General features: G+C 45.3%; 1 non-coding gene across 1 annotated transcript; it reads left to right on the top strand.

The window, feature by feature from the left end:
• Positions 1 to 17,687: 17,687 nt before the first annotated feature.
• On the top strand, positions 17,688 to 17,794 carry LOC126250459 (U6 spliceosomal RNA). Its single transcript, XR_007545694.1, has one exon. It is a non-coding gene; the product is annotated as a U6 spliceosomal RNA (small nuclear RNA).
• The last annotated feature ends 1,314 nt before the right edge of the window (positions 17,795 to 19,108 follow it).

Below are 19,108 nucleotides of genomic sequence, written 5' to 3'. Positions count from 1 at the left end.
GATCACCTTTAGTAAAAACATTACACAAGACTCCTAAATTATCTGTCATCTTATTGGCCCAGCACCTGGTTAAAAATACTGGTGACTTGGTACTCCTTACTTAATGTACCCTCCAACTGTGAGCCTACACTGTGCACGTGACTGCTAACTAGCAGCAGAATCCTCTTCCTAATTTTCCTATCTGACTTTGGCTTCCTAACAACTTTGGATATTACCTGCCTATTACCTGCATATTACCTGTCTCTGCATCTATTGGAAATCCTCTCCACGAGACTGACGGATCAAAAAATGGTTAAAACGGCTCTGAGCACTATGGGACTTAACATCTGAGGTCATCAGTTCCCTAGACTTAGAACTACTTAAACCCAACTAACCTAAATACATCACACACATCCATGCCCGAGGCAGGATTCGAACCTGCGACCGTAGCAGCAGCGCGGTTCCGGACTGAAGCTCCTAGAACTGTTCGGCCACAGCTGCCGGCACCGATAGATCGCAGAATCTATTATCAATATTCAAAATTAAAGTATCGGAATGTGTTCTCTTACTTCTGGCCTTGCTATCAACTGCCAGTTCGCACTACTCCATCATATCCCTCCGTAACTTTTCCAGCTCCTGTATAGCATTCTTCAACGCAGCCTAAAGGGCACATATTCGCACTTCCTGGTCAGTTATAATATATTCCTATTGCATGTCCTGCAGGTGCGGGAGAGGGCCTCCCTACATCGTGTACCAGCTTCTCCTTCGCATTGAACCTTGTAAAACAGTTGCTGCACGATTCACAACATACCCCACAATTCACTAACCTGGGAGAATCACCTTGTAAAACAGTTGCTGCACGAATAACAACATACCCCACAATTCACTAACCTGGGACAATCCACATGCTTTTTACTCAGGGCCACATTTACATCTACATCTACATTTATACTCCGCAAGCCACCCAACAGTGTGTGGCGGAGGGCACTTTACGTGTCACATTCATTACCTCCCTTTCCTGTTCCAGTCGCGTATGGTTCGCGGGAAGAATGACTGCCGGAAAGCCTCCGTGCCCGCTCGAATCTCTCATTCGTGGTCTCCTCGGGAGGTATAAGTGGAGGGAAGCAATATATTCGATACCTCATCCAGAAACGCACCCTCTCGAAACCTGGACAGCAAGCTACACCGCGATGCAGAGCGCCTCTCTTGCAGAGTCTTCCACTTGAGTTTACTAAACATCTCCGTAACGCTATCACGCTTACCAAATAACCCTGTGACGAAACACGCCGCTCTTCTTTGGATCTTCTGTATCTCCTTCGTCAAGCCGACGTGGTACGGATCCCTCACTGATGAGCAATACTCAAGTATAGGTAGAACGAGTGTTTTGTAAGCCACCTCCTTTATTGATAGACTACATTTTCTAAGGACTCTCCCAATGAATCTCAACCTGGCACTCGCCTTACCAACAATTAATTTTATATGATCATTCCACTTCAAATCGTTCCGTACGCATACTCCCAGATATTTTACAGAAGTAACTACTACCAGTGTTTGCTCCGCTAGCATACAATCATACAATAAAGGATCCTTCTTTCTATGTATTCGCAGTACAATACCTTTGTCTACATTAAGAGTCAGTTGCCAATCCCTGCACTAAGTGCCTATCCGCTGCAGATCTTCCTGCATTTCGCTGCAATTTTCTAATGCTGCAACTTCTCTGTATACTACAGCATCATCCGCGAAAAGCCGCATGGAACTTCCGACACTATCTACTAGGTCATTTATATATATTGTGAAAAGCAATGGTCCCATAATACTCCCCGGGGCACGCCAGAGGTTATTTTAACGTCTGCAGACTTCTCTCCATATAGAGCATCATGCTGTATTCTGTTTGCTAAAAATTCTTCAGTCCAGCCACACAGCTGGTCTGATATTCCGTAGGCTCTTACTTTGTTTACGATATCGTTAAACAAAGACATAGAAATAACCAGAAATTTCTCGCAAAAAACACTCTACAAACTGCCAGTAAACTATGTTATCAAACAAAACGAAAGCTTTGTAAGAGTACTAGTTGAGCACCTGGCGTTTCCCAGGTACGTATTTATTCCAAATTCTGTGAGTCCATCAACTCCTCCCCCATCTCTCTCTCCACCTCCTCCAACCCTCTCCCTGTGTCCATGTCTTCCTACGTCTCATTCTGTCTACCTACTCCTCATTCTTTCTCTGTCCATCTCTTCTTCCCCCTTCCCTGTGTCCATCTGCTCCTTCTCCCTCTATTCATCTGCTCCTTCCCCCTTTGTCCATCTCCGCCTCTCTCCTCTATCTCCTCCTTACCCCCTCTAGGTTCACTTCTTTTTCCCCCATCTCTTTGTCCATCTCCTCCTCTCCCTCTCTTTGCCACACTCCCGCCCCCCGCCCCCTTGCCCTATCTATGACCATTTACTCATTTCCTACATCTCTCTGCCCATGTCCTCTTCCCCCACCTTTCTGTGTCCATCACACGCCAATTTGCTGGTTCTTGCCCCCACTGTACTTCTTTCCAGAAAATAAGAAAACTTTATTGATCTCCATCTAGGGGTTTAGGAGAAGCTTTATATTTGTGGCTTTCCCTGTGTACGCTCATGTCATATATTTTTAACTTATTTTACACGTATTACACCTGTATTTCTAGCCCTGCAGTTTTGTTTTCACGCAGTTCAATGTCCATGACGTCATATCCCCTGAACTACAGCCGCGCGCTCTCAGGCGCCTGCCACGGTGCCACGGTGCCACGGTTGCCCCCCCCCCCCCCCCCCCACCCCACTCTTCGAAGGTTCGAGTCCTTCTTTCGTAAGTGAATACATCAGTCTAAAAGTAGGATTGCATATAAAGTAGGGGAGGGGGACTTTAATAGAGGGTCTCCTTTCTGGAAGATTGTAAAATCCAATTTTTAATAGCTCATGTCGTAAAATTCAAAATTAATGTCGCTACCTGGAAAGAATCCTGTTTGATTGCAATAGCTCTTAAATTAAATTTTAGACATCTCAATCAGCTACTAATATGGCAGAACACCTACAAAAAACTTCAAAATTAGGTTATTCTCTACAACTATTAAGTTCTTAAATACAAAACATTAACTGTAAGGTAAAAAATAGAAATAGGCAAACTGGCAGCATTCAAATGGGAACTTTTCAGTGACAATTTTTTGGTCATATAGAAAAACTTGGAATTAAAAAAAACTGTGAATATTAAAATAAAACTGTTAATATAGTGGTACTTACAACTGAGGAAAAATGAAACATTACTGGTATATACATTCAGGAAAGCAGTAAATGGCAAGAAAACTGAGGTAGGCCCCAAAATAAATGGAAAGACAACATTAACAAAGACACCAAAGGAAAAGAAGTAATGAAGAATGTTCAAATGATGTGTGGGTTTTTAATGGAAAGTAAAATTCAGTATTTTTGAGATTGATCAGTTTTATTCTGTGTTTTTCAATTTTGGTCTGTGAAGTCAGTTTTATATTATGGTTTTTAAAAAAGATTTATGTTATATGAAAAAAAACAGTTTGTGGCTGGTAAAGTAATGTTTTATGTAACAGATGGATTGAAAACTTAGAAAATGCCATTGAAAATGCTCTGAGTTATAACTTTGTTAACAACCCTGGGTACCAGAGAGTGATTCTTGACCTCTGTATGGGGGCGGCGCAGGGTAGCCATGTGGTCTGAGATGCCTTGTCACGGTTCTCGCGGCTCCCCCTGTCGGAGGTTCTAGTCCTCCCTCGGGCATGGGTGTGTGTGTTGTCCTTAGCGTAAGTTAGTTTAAGTTAGATTAAGTAGTGTGTAAGCCAAGGGACCAATGACCTTAGCAGTTTGCTCTCATAGGAAATTACCACAAGTTTCCAAATTTCCTGAAATACATGTCGTAAAATAATATATTTTTGCAAGTATATTCACTGATATATGTGAATACTGTCTGCAAAACGTGTTAAGTAATAAAGAACTGCCTAATGCGGCAATTTAGCTGCAAGAACAGTAAAAATGTAGTAACCAATAAACTAGTTTTCTTTCACCACTTTATGGGGGTTTCAACGAGAAAAAATCTTCTAAAAGTTTGAAATTACATCCAAAGTTGATTGCGAGTCACTAATAAGGAACATTTCCAGGTGTAAAGAAACGATTTTGATGATACTTAGCGTGTATGCAGAGGTGTTAAAATATTGCAATACATATTTCTTCACATCCGGCCAATTTCACTTTTAAGCAGTAAAAAACACCCCAAATTTTGGGATCTGGATATGTTTGAAACCATGAAATACAAAAAATACGTTTCATATAAAAGATGAAATGTAATTAACGTTCTTCCACCTGAACAACAAAATTTTATAATAATTTGAAATTTTGCCAGATACGCCACCACCTTTGATTAATTTTGCAAAATGAAAACTTTTGTTACAACATAAAGAGGCTTTCACGCCACATCCATTCATGTATAGCAAGGCCGGTTTCTGAAATGCCATTTCTGGAAAACAAGTTATACACAATACGCTGTCCCAGTGTTTTCTACATACCTAGTTAAAATAGCTAAACGTTCATTATTACTCTAATTGTTTGTTCCACTTACTTCTGTTTTGTTTTAAATGATTATTTTATGTTTGAATCGCACATTCTGCTTTATGTTTATTAGTTTACCGTTTCACGCGCGAGTATTCTGGTAACTGAAAATAGTAAGTAACTTGCTGCTGTAGAACCCAGTTTAAATGAATTTCAAGAAGCCAATTAACAGCAAATTCGATCAACGAAGGTTTATTTAACAAGCTTTTTTTGCAAAAATATACGACAGTTGAGTTGACTTTTTCTCTTGTTGTGGGTGCCTAAGAATGAGGGTGCTCTATTTTCTTGACCTCTAAGAGAAAACAAAAATAACTACACTATATGAGTACAATAGAATTTCTGGCGCTTGTTTAATTGAGAAACTATACGTACATACTGTCAAATGCTTGTCATCAAAAACAATACAATTACACAAATATTGTGGAACGATGTTGTACCCATTGAATTAGTGCCTCATATAACACAAGAAACGATAGTCTTAAGGAACGCCTTAATGTCCTTCAACACAGTAAGTTTGAATCAGAACACATATTTTAGTTTACAGCCATTCTTATCCATCGCACATTTTCTTCTGCAAGTGAACTGAAAAGGTCGTCAGTTGTTGTTTGTCGGACTGTTGGTCATAATGTTATGGCACTCTCTGACTACATCTAAATCAGACATTTCATGTCATCGAGACAGAAGTGGCAGCAGATGTCTCGAGAGCAGCAACTGCAGCTGCGGCCTCAGGACGGGGTGGCAGCGTTCCTCTTCAGAAGATGACACTAAAGCATTATCACTCTCTTCTGCATCATCAGCAGGACTGATGAGTGGTTCTGCAGCAGCAGAGATACTGTCGTTCGCCTACATCAATTATTCCATACTGATGGCACTAGAGGGTACCAACCGAGTGTAGGCCTGTAGAAGACCAGCATCCACATTATGAGTCAGTTCAAACTTTGGATCATCGGTTACCTCTTCAGTTTCAGTGCCTCAATCAGTTTCCGACCAGACCTTCTTAAAATAGCTGGTTATAGTGTCTGTTGTAACTTCATTCCAAGCAACTGATATTTTGCGGATAGCTTGGACACATTCCAATCTGGAACTGTCTCTGGTAGTTCGATTACACTGATGGCAGCCTTAACAAGTTGGCGTCTGTAATTACGTTTCATTGAGACGACTGCTCCTTGATCCAGTGCCAGCGGACAGCCCTTGGTGTTAGGTGGCAAGAAGACAACTTCTATGTTCAGAATTCCCGAGTCATCGAACTGGTGTGCCGAGTGGTGGTCCAGTCGTTTTCTGTAGAACCTTCAATAGCCAGCTACGGAAGAGATGTTGCGGCACGGAGTAGTAAGGGGTCGAAAATTTTATTACAACTTATTCACCTTGCTACAAGCAATGTGCGGTGACGCCAGAGGCCGAGACGGAACCAGGAAATAAGTGGTACGTCGCAAGTGGGTCAGGCCTCAGCACGTTACAACAGACAGAGGACGAGCTCACCAGAAAATAGTATGGGACAGAAAACCGACGGATACATGACATGCATATTCGTTGGTTCTTAAGAGATGTCGAAGTAAACTTTATCTATTTCATACAAACCAATATCAGAGAACCTATACAGCAGTTAAGAGCCTGTTAAGCGAATGTGGCAGAATAATAATGACACAAGCGGTCATTACGAACTAAGCACGGCGTCATAACATCAAGTTAAAGCGCTCCGTCTTCAGGCCACAAGTGGCCCACCGGGACCATCCGACCGACGTGTCACACTCAGCTGAGGATGCGGATAGGAGGGACGTGTGGTCAGCATACCGCACTCCCGGTTGTTATGATTGTTTTCTGTGACCGGAGCCGCTACTATTCGGCCGAGTAGCTCCTCAGTTGGCATCACGAGGCTGAGTGCACCCCGAAAAATGGCAACAGCGGTTGGCGGCCCATCCAAGTGCCGGCCACGCACGACAGCGCTTATCTTCGGTGATCTGACGGGAACCGGTGTATCCACTGTGGCAAGGCCGTTGCCTATAACATCAAGTTGGTTCCCTTCAGATACTCGAGCCCTCCAGCTCTCAAGGAGTTGATCATTGGGATCGTTGGCGTTTACAGTAATAGCACTTTATCCCATGATTACGATACTGTAGCGAATCTATGTCCAATGATGATGATGGTAATGATGTTTGGTTTGTCGGGCGCTCAACTGTCTGGTCATCATCTCCAGCACAAAGTCCCAATTTTTTCACAGTCCAATTTTAGCCACTGTCACGAATGACGAGGATGATAATGAAATGATGAGGAAAACACAAACAACAAACAACAACACAACGGGCAGAGAAAATCTTCAACCCGGTCGGGAATCGAACCCGGGATCCCGTGATCCGGAGATAGCAAAGCTGCGGACATCTATGTCCAAGATACTTCAAACAGTCTACGAAACAGCCGAAGATGTACCTGAAATGACCGCCTTCGCCTGATGAATTTCATACTGTTCGCGGCCTACGATTGCTGATGGAGAACCTGACTGCCTTCTGACAACACCACATAGCGGAGTGGTGACAGAGCCGAACTTCAGCGCGGAAACTGGCAGCAGGTCCTCGTAGGGTCCATGTTCCTGTTCAACACTTATGCGCCTCCTCATGCAGAAACTTACCTGGCCAGTGGGAAGGAGATACCAACCACAGGACTTCCGGCAACACCACAACGCGGATGGTTCATCAAAGGTCAACGTAGCATTCTGAGTTGGATCGAGCACGCTCCAACAGCTAGTACGACATCATTCGTGCTGGACTATGACAAAGCCGGCAGCGCGCCGTGGTACATGTCACTCACTCTTCACCCGGGTCTTCAGATAAGGAGCTAACTCGCCATCCGCCAGCGAGAATCCAACACGCAACTGACTGAGGTATCAACTACAGGCCAGTGTGGAACAAGACGACTGTAAACATCGTTAGCAAATAACTGAGCTTTGACAATGTTTTACTAGTGTCAGAGACGCTTCACAACCAAACTGCTATCCTGAATTCACGGGGAGGAGTCTCCACTCGACGTCCGCAGCTCGTGGTCGTGCGGTAGCGTTCTCGCTTCCCGGCCCCAGGTTCCCGGGTTCGATTACCGGCGGGGCCAGGGATTTTCTCTGCCTCGTGATGACTGGGTGTTGTGTGCTGTCCTTAGGTTAGTTAGGTTTAAGTAGTTCTAAGTTCTAGGGGACTGATGACCATAGATGTTAAGTCCCATAGTGCTCAGAGCCATTTGAACCATTTGAATCTCCACTCGACCCCTCTGTAGAGATATTTGGCCATCCAAGCTTTATTGTAGCTCTCGTATCAGCATGGTATAGGTTAACTGACATTTTGGGAACAAGGTGGATTTTTGTATTTTCCCATCAGTAATGGTTTGAGCATCTCACAACAATCTGAATTACAACACAAGTTAACTGTCAGTGTCTCATCGCTGCATTTCCTCCATGACATTTTTCGCCGTTGCTATGTAGTGTTTTTCCACCTATCAGGTTACAGAAAATGCCGGCTACATCCATACTGAACACATCTCTTGGGAGATACAGATGAGAAAGTTTGGACTGACATTTCCGTGCCCACTGATTGGCATCTTCCTCGTTTACCCTATATGACTCCCCACGGAAACTGTCAGCACTGATATTACGCCTATTCTGAAAACGACATAGCCCGCCCTGAGACCACACTAAACCAGAAATTTCAATTTTCTGAGCGATTTCACGAGCCTGTTCTTGATGGAATGAGGTCGACAGCGGAATTTCTTTGAGCGCACGTGTTGGAACCGTTAGAACAGCGAATCCTCCGATTCTTCATATTTGGCTGGCTTCATGTGGTTGCTATTGGCGTTAAATGGCTAGCTTGCGAGACTTGCCTTTGTTTTCTGTCTTGAATTTATTATTGATGAGAGAATGGACCTCGGGATCCGAAAGTGTTTTGCAGCCTGTGTTTTAGTCTTCTCTCCACTGTTGACCATATGTACAGTTTGTTGCTTAGACACACATCAAAAAAAGTTTTGCATCACCTCGGTTCCAAGAGTTCCGGAAATTGTACAGAAAATTGGAATAGAGATCAACATAAACATCATTTCCGCCCTGTTTATTGCTCAGGAAAACCACACAGTGCACGTTTTACCACGATACAGGGCCTTCAGAGGTGGTGGTCCAGATTGCTGTACACACCGGTACCTATAATACCCAGTAGCACGTCATCTTGTTTTTGTGCATGCCTGTATTCGTCGTGGCATACTATCTATCCACAAGTTCATCAAGGTAATGTTGGTCCAGATTGTCCCACTCCTCAACGGCGATTCGGCAAGAACACTGAGAGTGATTGGTGGGTCACGTCGTCCATAAACAGCCCTTTTCAATCAATCCCAGGCATGTTCGATAGGGTTCATGCCTGGAGAACATTCTGGCCATTCTTGTCGAGCGATGTCGTTATCCTGAAGGAAGTCATTCACAAGATGTGCACGATGGGGGCGCGAATTGTCGTCCATGAAGACGAATGCCTCGCCAATATACTGACGATGTGGTTGCACTGTCGGTCGAAGGATGGCATTCACGTATCGTACAGTCGTTACCAGCGGCGTACGTCGGCCCCACATAATGCCACACCAAAACAGCAGGGAACCTCCACCATCCTGCACTCGCTGGACAGTGTGTCTAAGGCGTTCAGTCTGACCGGGTTGCCTCCAAATACGTCTCCGACGATTGTCTGGTTGTAGGCATATGCGACACTCATCGGCTAAGACAACGTGATGTCAGTCCTCAGCGGTCCATTCGGCATGTTGTTGGGCCGGTCGGTACCGCGCAGCATGGCGTCGTGGTTGCAAAGATGGACCTCGGGAGTGAAGTTGCGCATCATGCAGCCTATTGCACACAGTATGAGTGTGGCTAAACGAAAAGCATTATTCAACATTGATGTCATGGTTCCTCCAAGCCATAATCTGTAGGTAACGGTCATCCGTTGCTCTAGTAGCCCTTGGGCGGCCTGAGCGAGGCATGTCATCGACAGTTCCTGTCTCTCTGTATCTCCTCCAAGCCCGAACAACATCGCTTTGGTTCACTCCGAGCCGGCCGCGGTGGTCTAGCGGTTCTAGGCGCTCACTCCGGAACCGCGCGACTGCTACGGTCGCAGGTTCGAATCCTGCCTCGGGCATGGATGTGTGTGATGTCCTTAGGTTAGTTAGGTTTAAGTAGTTCTGAGTTCTAGGGGACTGATGACCACAGATGTTAAGTCCCATAGTGCTCAGAGCCATTTGTTCACTCCGAGACGCCAGGACACTTCTCCTGTTGAGAGCCCTTACTGGCACAACGTAACAATGCGGACGCCATTGAACCACGGTATTGACCGTCTAGGCATGACTGGACTACAGACAACTCGAGCCCTGTACCTTCTTCTTGGTGGAATGACTGGAACTGATAGGCTGTCGGACCCCCTCCATCCAATATGCGCTGCTCATACATGGTTGTTGACATCTTTAGGCAGGTTTAGTGACATCTCTGAACGGTCAAACTGTGTCTGTGATAAAATATGCATAGTCAACGTCTATCTTCCAGAGTTCTGGGAACCGGGGTGATTCAAAACTTTTTTCATGTATGTATTTTAGCGGCAGAGTATTATGGAGTCGTTTCTGCTTTGGTGGAATCTTGCGAGTAATGAAGCGAAAGGAAAAAACAACACCCTCATTGTTCAGAAACAAACATGGATCTAGAGCTCTGGATTGTTGCATGTCGCGCACTGTGTGTGGTCTGCTGACAAACTGCCTCTTCCTCCACCCGCGTGTCTTACGCTGCGAAAGTGACACGTGAGCAACAAGCAGTCGATCGGACCATTCCAGTGAAATTAAAGTACATTATAGTGAAAAATTATGCAAAATACATAAAGGGAGACACCGCAGTGCACAGCACCACATATACACATACTTTTTCGGTTTAGACGGAGAATAATACATGGAATACATAATGTCGGAACCAAATCTTAGTTTGTTGAGCGAAATATGCAATATTCGAGTCAAGAGGTAGATTTTTCGACGGTAATCGGCAGGAACCAAACACCAAGTGCGGGTTAACCGAATTTCGATTAATTCGATTCAAAAATAGTGAGGGTTTTCTGTATGAGAATACAAAATCGTTACGATATAGATAACCCGTACAGAAATGGTTAAAATATACTTTATACCATCCACAAAAAGTGTACGAAATTTCTTCACACAGTACACACGATGGGCAATGCAATATGAAACAAAATTCTGCAGGATTCGCAAATTGTGGCAGTCGATCTTATAAATGTCGAGATTTGCACCAGGCACATTTAAGTACGGTACACTAGAAAACTTCGAAGAGAACTGGTTATTTACTTGTGACTGCAGCTTCATAATACTGTTTCTCAAGCGGAGATTGACTTCATACTCAATCAGCACAACTGGAACTGAAAATCTTATCACAAATTGCTTCCAACATAGGAAGTTATGCAGGTCCAACCGCGATACCTGTCCCGCCGAACGTTTTGGAATCACCAGCCGGCCGCTGGTGGCCGAGCGGTTCTGGCGCTACAGTCTGGAACCGCGCGACCGCTACGGTCGCAGGTTCGAATCCTGCCTCGGGCATGGATGTTTGTGTTGACCTTAGGTTAGTTAGGTTTAAGTAGTTCTAAGTTCTAGGGGACTTATGACCTCAGCAGTTGAGTCCCATAGTGCTCAGAACCATTTGAACCATTTTTTTGAGCAAATCACCAAGTTCTTTGTCCTAAGGTACGACGCTGAAATCGGTTCTTTTTCAATGGCCACGCCAAGATTTCTCCCGTACTGGGAAAGAAAACGTTTGTCAAACGTCAGTTTACCAGATTTCGATACCTTCACAAGAACATCTGGGGCTTCAAAAGGAGATTATCGAATTCTCTGTGCATACTCTTCATCTTTGAAAACTCTGAAAAGGGGTTAAACACTTTATCAGCTGGAGAGACTGTATTCTGAATCGTATGAGTGAAGTTTGAAAAATGTTCAAATGTGTGTGAAATCTTATGGGACTTAACTACTAAGGTCATCAGTCCCTAAGCTTACACACTACTTAACCTAAATTATCTTAAGGACAAACACAAACACCCATGCTCAAGGGATGACTCGAACCTCCACCGGGACCAGCCGCACAGTCCATGACTGCAGCGCCCTAGACCGCTCGGCTAATCCCGCGCGGCTATTGAAGTTTCCTTCGTGGTGCATCTCCTAGGCTCTCCTGAAGAGGACCTTGCAAACAGTTCAAAAATGGTTCAAATGGCTCTGAGCACTTTGTTACTTAAAATCTGAGGTCATCTGTCCGCTAGAACTATAGAAACCTATCCTAAGGACATAACACACACCCATGCCCGAGTCAGGATGCGACCGTAGCAGTCGCGCGGTTCCGGACTGAAGCGCCTAGAACTGCTCGGTCACAGCGGCCGGCTTCGCAAACAGTCAAACGGCGTGCGTACCGTCAGCAAATGCCCGGCACGAATCCGCCCGGCGGATTAGTGTCGAGGTCCGGTGTGCCGGCCAGTCTGTGGATGGTTTTTAAGGCGGTTTCCCACCTGCCTCGGAGAATGCGGGCTGGCTCCCTTATAGCAGCAATCGCCGACATAGTTTCACTATGTCGGCGATTGCTGCGCACACACTTTCTCCACACATACGCTTACACCATAATTACTCTACCACGCAAACGCACAGTAACCCTGGGTTCGGTGTGGGGCGGCGGTGGGGTGAGTGGACTGCTGTAGCCTGTTGTGGGGTTGTAAACCACTAACAAGGGAACCTCCCCATCGCACCCCCCTCAGATTTAGTTATAAGTTGGCACAGTGGATAGGCCTTGATAAACTGAACACAGATCAATTGAGAAAACAGGAAGAAGTTGTGTGGAACTGTGAAAAAATAAGCAAAATATACAAACTCAGTAGTCCATGGGCCACATAGGCAACATCATGGACAATGTGAGCTCCGGAGCGCCGTGGTCTCGTGGTAGCGTGAGCAGCTGCAGAACGAAAGGTCCTTGGTTCAAGTCTTCACTCCAGTGAGAATTTTACTTTCTTTATTTTTACATCGTTATTATCTGTCCGTTCGTTCATTGACGTCTCTGTTCACTGTAATAAGGTTAGTGTCTGTGTCTTGCGACCACATCGCAAAACCGTGCGATTAGTAGACGAAAGGACGTGCCTCTCTAATAGGAACCGAAAACATTTAATCGCAAGGTCATAGGTCAACCGATTCCTTCACAGGAAAACACACCTGATATATTCTATACGACACTGGTAACGGCATGTGCGTCACATGACAGGAATATGTTGTCGACCCACCTAACTTGTACACTTGGCGAATGGGTAAAAAGATTCTTCTACCTTGCCCGATTTAGGTTTTCTTGTGGATGTGATAATCAATCCCAAAAAAGTGATGAAAACACAATAGTTTGTCACATAAATTGAAAATAAAAAAGTTAAACTTTTCACTCGATGGAGGATTTGAACCAAGGGCCTCTCCTTCCGCAGCTGCTCACGTTACCACGAGACCACGGCGCTCCTGCGTTCTTAGAGTCCTTGATGTCGCCTATCTTCCCATGAACTACTCAGTTTGTATATTTTGCTTATTTTTTCACAGTCCCACACAACTTCTTCCTGTTTTCTCAATTGATCTGTGTTCAGTTTTTCAAGGCCTATCCACTGTGCCAACTTATAACTAAATCTGAGGGGGGTGCGATGGGGAGGTTCCCTTGTAAGGGCTACGGCGGGGACAAAGCCTCTCCGTCGTTTACAGGTCCGCAGTTATATACCATACAATATAAATACAATACCGTCAGCAAGTGTTTGTGTAGAGATGCGATACGTTCAAGTACGTACTGCTCGGCGCAGTAAGTGCCGTGAACACTCACTGACAATGAGACAAGTTCTACACGACACAACGACGGTGATTTCAGTATCTGCTTCGTATATGAGTACTTGTTTCTAAGGATTGGTATTTTAAGAATGCAAAAGGACTGCATCACGTGGTAATACGCTTTGTTACCACTGCTGTCGGCCGGCCCTGTTCGGCACTTCTCGCTAGCCTCAGGGGCCCTCTTCTGTATCGTTCATACCGATCAGTGTAGCAGTTTTGTCTCGGTAGTGACGTCATTTTCGGTTCTTTATCGAAATATCCTATTCAGTAATCTTCTGAGACCTGTTACCGAACGGTCCTGCCACCGATTTTACGACAATTGTACCGAGAGGTTTTGGACTGCGCTGTGGCCCTGTCGATCGGTGAACTATGGTTTATGTACACCTATAATTTGTTATTTTAAACATATTTAGCGGTTTTAGCTTTGGATTTAGTGATTATGTTACTAAAGAATCACCAGAGGACATATCTGGTTGGAAAGTGAGTTCATAATAGACTACTTTCCTGTGTTAGAAATATGGTTAGGTTAGGTTGTTATTGTGAATGATTACATAATAAAAACGTTTTCGGTCAATAGTCTCTCAAAATACGTGTTATTTGTATGCAATTAAGAGGTTGAAGATCATTAAATGTCAAGACATTGGCTCTGCTTACGTATATTACGTGAGTGTGAACTGACGGTACTAGTAACTTAGTGCACTTTTTCTCACAAATGGTTTAGTTAGCAATTATCGAAACGTGTTTACAACTCTGAAGTAACAATGGGAAGCAATTATGTGAAGCCTGATATTGGAAACCTTCCAAACTATCACCCATTTATGACTTACGCAGCACCGTTTGGCCACGAAGTCAGCCTAGGTTCCGCAGCACAATAGTAAAAGAATTGAGCACTAAGTATCCGTTGTTTGGCATGGCCAAGTGGTCTGCCGGCACGGTAGCTCAGCGTGTTTGGTCAGAGGGTTTAGCTACCCTCTGTAATAAAAGAAACTGAGTAAACGGATCAACGAACAACCTGAACGGGTGTCATGAGACGTCCGCCACGACCACATGCAACAAACAAAATAGAACAAAAAAGGAAAAGAAAAGAAAGCCGGCACGGTAACTCAGCGTGTTTGGTCAGAGGGTTAGCTGCCCTCTGTAATAAAAAAAACTGAGTTAATGGATCAACGACGAACTGCAACGGGTGTCTTGCGACGTCCACACCGAGCAGTTGAAACGAACGCAAACGAACAAAATGAGATTACAAAAGAAAAAAAAAGTGGTTAGCGCGCGGGAATGCCATACCAAAGGGCACTGGTTCGCACCCGAATGGGTGAAAATAAAAAAAAAAAATGGTTCAAATGGCTCTGAGCACTATGGGACTTAACTTCTGAGGTCATCAGTCACCTAGAACTTAGAATTACTTAAATCTAACTAACCTAAGGACATCACACACATCCATGCCTGAGGCAGGATTCGAACCTGCGACCGTAGCGGTCGCGAGGTTCCAGACTGTAGCGCCTAGAACCGCTCGGCCAACCCGGCCGGCAGTGAAAATATTTTTTTCCCCCCCTCTTCATATATGCAACACGTTCTGAGACATTGTCATTCGTGTAAGTTAAGATTTTTCTGCAATATTCGTTATTACTTACATGTAAGAGCGCACTTCCTCAGTAATGATTTCGGGATTTCTGTGTGTTTAAAAAACAAAATATGAAATTGCTGGAGATGAAATTGCTGTGAGTGGAACAGCCGACAGTGACCTTTATATTTCTTCTTGTGAGAAATAATTCACCATTTTTTCCGAATATGTAGCGATTTCCGAGCTGCAGTTAGACAGGAATCTAAGCGCACAACTTAAAATACTGGGAATGTAACTAGCACCAGTCATCTTCACAATCTTGCTTGTCACAAGTATTTATCTGCGATCGAAACCTCAACCACAGTAGACAAAGATGAAAGATCTCTGTCGTAATACGTTTAGACTGTAGCACCATATACGAAACACTTTCATTCATGAGATGCATGTTATAAACTTCGACGAACTGCAGGAGCTCTCGAAAATGCGTTTTTTTTTCAATTCTATTTTTAAGACCCAAATCGTTGACGTATCAAATAGGGAAATGGGCTACTTAATCATTCGGATCTCTAGCGGCGAGTTATAACCACATTCTGTTTATCTTCTTATTTTTTGCAACCATCAGAATCAATTTTTCGGGTGATTTTAATGATGTATTAGTAGAATGTGGTACTACACACTATTCCTAACTCATTTTCCGAAACGTAAAATCCAAAACACGATGTCAGTGTGAATGAGAATAAGATGACATAATGCGGCATTTACGACAAGCTGCAGAATACAGTCGAATACGCTATTGTTATTATGCATGCATGGAAACATGTGGTCAGAGAAACTGTAAATATTTTTATGCATTTCAGCTGAGAATCATGGAAATGGATATACTGCGCCTGATACTGTTAAGGAGGAGGCAAGGGCGATGAAGGCGGGCACGTCAGCTTAATGGAATGCGGCGTCATGCGTTATGACAACGTAAACGCAATTTTCGGTACTTGGAAGAATAGCGCGCCTGAGTAGTCTGCTAGCTGCTTTGTGTTTGTGGCGCTGTGCGTGCTGCAGTGCGCACGCGCGGATCTGCGGCCGCTTGCTTTTGACTGGCTTGTGCAACGCGAACCGACAACAGCGCTTCGATTCTCTAGTCCCGAACGGTATCGCTACCGAAATGCATACTGAATAATGCAGTCACTCTAATTCGAGTACTAGACCGTTCGGTGCTCTTGAGTACCGAAACTATCGGCACAATTTGCTTGGTCAGATGTCGTCATTTCTTGATACATAGTCGTCCATCGCGGTGCCATGAGGTCCCGGAAGGTACGGTAAAACTCAATCGGTAAGCAGTCAATGCCGGGCGATCTGTTGACAGAACCCTTGTCGATTGCGTTGTTGACTTCGTCTCGTGTGACCGCCACTGTCAAAGCATCCGCCTCTGTGTGGGGGAGGGCGCGCGCGACGTAATGCAAAATGGAGTCGTCTGCTGCAGTTTCAGCATCTTCTTCACTATACGTACGACGGTAGTGCTCGACGAATGCGTGGACGATGTCATTCTGAGTGGTCACCCGTGTGCCATGACGCGTGGTCAGAGTGCTGATGATCTGCCGACGACGCCGTCGTTCGTCGGACACTATATGACGCATGGATGGAATTTCTAAACCCGCGTGATCGTGGCGTCGCGTCCGTATCACCACTCATTGCAATTTCCGGCGTACCAGCGCAATCATCTTCGCCTTAGCTCTTTGCCGTTCCAACTGGTTGTCAGGGGTTGGCGGTTGGGCGTCCAGATCTCGGAGAATCGCGCAATAGAAGTCAACAGTGTTGCGATGCCAGTCGGCCATGTCCTTCCCTTATCTCATCAGTGTCCTTCGGATCGCCGGTTTGGCGCAGTCCAACCACCATGTCAATGTCGAGCGGTAGCGGGGAAGGCGTCGTTCGCAGGCTGTCCACGTTTCAGTGACTTGTTGGCGACATGCCAGGTCACACAGGTGAGAAGTATGCTGCGCCATACTGAATGCGGCGGAAGGAGGACCGTACAGATGTAAGCGCAATGGTCGGAAAAGGCTAGCGGCCCCGTATCGCAGCTCTAACAGTTTGTGAGGCATATCTCCTGTCTAGTCGGCTTGTGGAATGACTGGTAAGAAACGTATGGCGAGGGCGGTCGCCGTGTTGAACTTCCCAGGTATCGTGAAGCAGGAGGTCTCGCACCACTATATGTACTTCCTGACATGTGGTATAGTGGGGATTCTGATCTTTGGGATGCAAAACGCAGTTGAAATCACCTCCTAGTAGACAGTGGTCATAACGCCCTAAAAACAGGGGAGCGATTTCCTCGGAATAAAACTGGGCTCTTTCATGCCATCGGTCAATGCCTGAGGGAGCGTAGACATTAATGATGCGTGTCCCCATGGCAGTGAGTGCCATGCCCCGAGCTGATGGAAGGAAGGCGACGTCCGTCACAGAAATCCCGTGGCGGACGTAGATGGGCACTCTGCAGCTCATAGGATCACTCGCGGAGGTGTGGGCGATATAGCCATTGATATCCGGGAGACTGGCCAAGTGAATTTCCTACAGAAGGGCGAAATCAATATCCGAAGCTCAGAACATTTCCTGCATAAGGCGGATTTTCACCGTGGAACGGATGTTGTTGGTGTTTATGGTTGCTATCCGGTAGGCTTGGTGGCGGACTCGCTTCGGCGGTACATATACTAAAATTGGAAAGATACAGAGAAGATTAGCAAGGCCCCTGCGCAAGGATGACACGCAAAATCGTGAAGCGTTCCACATTTTGTCTTCCGAAGTAAGAGTGATTTCAGATGTGCCGCAGGGTAGTGTCATAGGACCGTTGCTATTCACAATATACATAAATGACCTTGTGGATGACATCGGAAGTTCACTGAGGCTTTTTGCAGATGATGCTGTGGTGTATCGAGAGGTTGTAACAATGGAAAATTGTACTGAAATGCAGGAGGATCTGCAGCGAATTGACACATGGTGCAGGGAATGGCAATTGAATCTCAATGTAGACAAGTGTAATGTGCTGCGAATACATAGGAAGATAGATCCCTTATCATTTAGCTACAAAATAGCAGGTCAGCAACTGGAAACAGTTAATTCCATAAATTATCTGGGAGTAGGCATTAGGAGTGATTTAAAATGGAATGATCATATAAAGTTGATCGTCGGTAAAGCAGATGCCAGACTGAGATTCATTGGAAGAATCCTAAGGAAATTCAATCCGAAAACAAAGGAAGTAGGTTACAGTACGCTTGTTCGCTCACTGCTTGAATACTGCTCAGCAGTGTGGGATCCGTACCAGATAGGGTTGATAGAAGAGATAGAGAAGATCCAAGGGAGAGCAGCGCGCTTCGTTACAGGATCATTTAGTAATCGCGAAAGTGTTACGGAGATGATAGATAAACTCCAGTGGAAGACCCTGCGGGAGAGACGCTCAGTAGCTCGGTACGGGCTTTTGTTAAAGTTTCGAGAACATACCTTCACCGATGATTCAAGCAGTATATTCCTCCCTCCTACGTATATCTCGCGAAGAGACCATGAGGATAAAATCAGAGAGATTAGAGCCCACACAGAAGCATACCGACAATCCTTGTTTCCACGAACGATACGAGACTGGAATAGAAGGGAGAACCGATAGAGGTACTCAGGGTACCCTCCGCCACACACCGTCAGGTGGCTTGCGGAGTATGGATGTAGATGTAGATGTAGACTGCAGGAGGCTGATCCACTCCGCCGTCCGCGCAAGGGCGTGGGCGTCGCAGCGGAATGTTATCCCGTTGGCCCGCAGGGGATTCTGGCGAGAGTATGCAGCACGGGGCAGGCACACCGGTGGATGTCTCTGCGCTCATAATGTCTTCCTCAGTAGTGGCGGTTTCTGGGGCCTCGTGCTGGTAGACGGTTGCGTCATCCTCGACTTGCAACGTCTCCTCTTGGCCGGAAACTGTGCGACTCCTTCACTTGCGACGCTTCGGAGAACGTTGTTTCCCTGTGTGACCCTCAGTGTCCGACGACAGAAGGAAGTCGCGTCGCTCTGGCAGGAAGGCCGCTGTAGGAACGATGAGCGAGTCGATGTCCATCGTGTTACCGA

Source organism: Schistocerca nitens, chromosome 3 (genome assembly GCF_023898315.1).
Source record: "Schistocerca nitens isolate TAMUIC-IGC-003100 chromosome 3, iqSchNite1.1, whole genome shotgun sequence".
Classification (NCBI taxonomy): domain Eukaryota; kingdom Metazoa; phylum Arthropoda; class Insecta; order Orthoptera; family Acrididae; genus Schistocerca; species Schistocerca nitens.
This window is presented reverse-complemented; position numbering and strand designations above follow the sequence as displayed.